Genomic DNA, 1972 nt, shown 5'->3' with positions numbered 1-1972 from the left:
CAGCAGGTAGTCTGCTTCTCCCTTTCTCTCCTCCTGCCTATGCCTCTCTCCAATAAATAAATAAATCTTAAAAAAAAAAAGTCCTCATTGTATGTCTCCTGAGGATATTTGATGGACATCTCAAATCAAAAGTGAGTTTTGAGTCTGTAGAGATACCCACTCAGTATGGCCGTATTAGCTTTTCAAAGGAAATTTGGGAGAGAGTTCATGTAAGAACCATATGCTTTGAAATATTATTTTAGTTTAAAAAGTCTGTCTATAGGGAAGTAAGTTCACTGAGTAATACATCTTGGAAATCACTCCATATGAGTTCATAGGTATTGTTTTCATTCATTTTTTATTGCTCCAGGATTTCTGGGAAGATGGCAGAGTAGGAAGATCATAAGCTCATCTCGTCCCTTGGACACACCTAGACAACAACCACATCAGTGCACCCAACTCAGAAAATGACCTGAAGACTGGCAAAACAGACCCTCCACAGTTAATCACAGAGAAGAGGCCACATCAAAAGGATGGGAAGGGTGGAGACATGGTCAGGAACTAAATTCCTAGGGAGACTAACCACAAATATGGGGAACCCCACAATCACAGGGAGGGGACAAGAGCAGACCCACACCCAGCACCTCAGGCACTGGGGACCTGCACCAGAAGACAAGTCTTCAAAACATTTGGCTTTGAAAACCAGTGGGCCTTAACTTTACAAGTTTTTATAACCAGTGTGCCTTACCATCAGGAACTTTAGAAATCAGTGCACAGGAGAACAACTTGGGAGAGAGGGAGGATGGTAGAAAACAGTCCCCCCCCCCACCTCCTTTAAAGATTCAGTATAACAACCTCCCAGGAACTACATAGAGATAGCAATTTGAAGGGTCCTGGGGAGGAAGGAAATTTATTTACTAAACTCAGAACAAATCCTGGAGGGAAGGGGATCTTTAGGAAAATTCTCCAAGAACAGAAGAGCTGGTGGGTACAATTCCTCCCTACCACCCCCACCCCCAGCTTAGATACATGGCTACCCGCAACAACCAGCACAAATACCCTCCATCATCTTTTATTGCTCTGTAGTATTCTGTTGTGGGTGTGTACCATAGTTTTCTAATATGTTGGAGCATTACAGTGTCCAATATTTCACAATTTCCAATGATGCTGCAATAAATAACCTTGAAAATACGTATTCTTCTTATTACTGTATTTGCAGGGTAAGTTCACAGAAGTGCAATTGTTGAGTTGAAGGTTAAATGCATATGTACTTTTGTTAAATATTGCTAAATTCTCTCAAAGAGAGAATGTACCGTTTTTCCATTTCTACCAGAAGTACATGCGAGTGCCTGTTTTTCCCTAGCTTTTCCAGTATAATGCATTGTTAAGCCTTCAAGTTTGTCTGCTTTGTCAGTTTGATGAGATAGGTGGGATCTCTTGCATTTCTGTTATTATGAGTGAAAATGAACATCATTCCATAGGCTATTTTTAATAATTTTGTGAATTATATACTTAAACCTTTGCCCATTTTTCTATAGGAGTTTGGTGGGTTTTTTCATCAATTAGAAAAAGTTTTTTATGTTAGATCTTTTAAAGTGATACATTTTGCAATTTTTTCCTACCAGATTTTTGTCTTTCGATTTTGTCTGTGTTGCTTATGCCATGCAAATTATTTTAATTTGTAAGAGGTCAAATTTTTTTCTTTTTTTTTCTTTTTTTTTTTTTTAGTCTCTGACTTTCAAAGTCGTGATTGGGAAACACTTTCCTACTCCCAGGTTATAGAGGAGAGCACCTTCAGTAACCATCCTTGAATGCTTTCATTTTACACATTTAGGTCTCTTTGATGTTAGGTGCATATTTCACAAGGGTAACAGGATATAAAATTAGCATGCAACAATCATTAAGCATTTAAGTACACAAATCATAACCAGTTAGAAAATATTACTGTTGTCTTTGTTGGTGTAGGTTGTATGTGGAGATTTGAAATCAGATG

This window comes from Lontra canadensis, unplaced genomic scaffold (assembly GCF_010015895.1).
Source record: "Lontra canadensis isolate GAN:19392208 unplaced genomic scaffold, GSC_riverotter_1.0 scaffold29, whole genome shotgun sequence".
NCBI classification, from domain to species: Eukaryota; Metazoa; Chordata; class Mammalia; order Carnivora; family Mustelidae; genus Lontra; species Lontra canadensis.
This window is presented reverse-complemented; position numbering follows the sequence as displayed.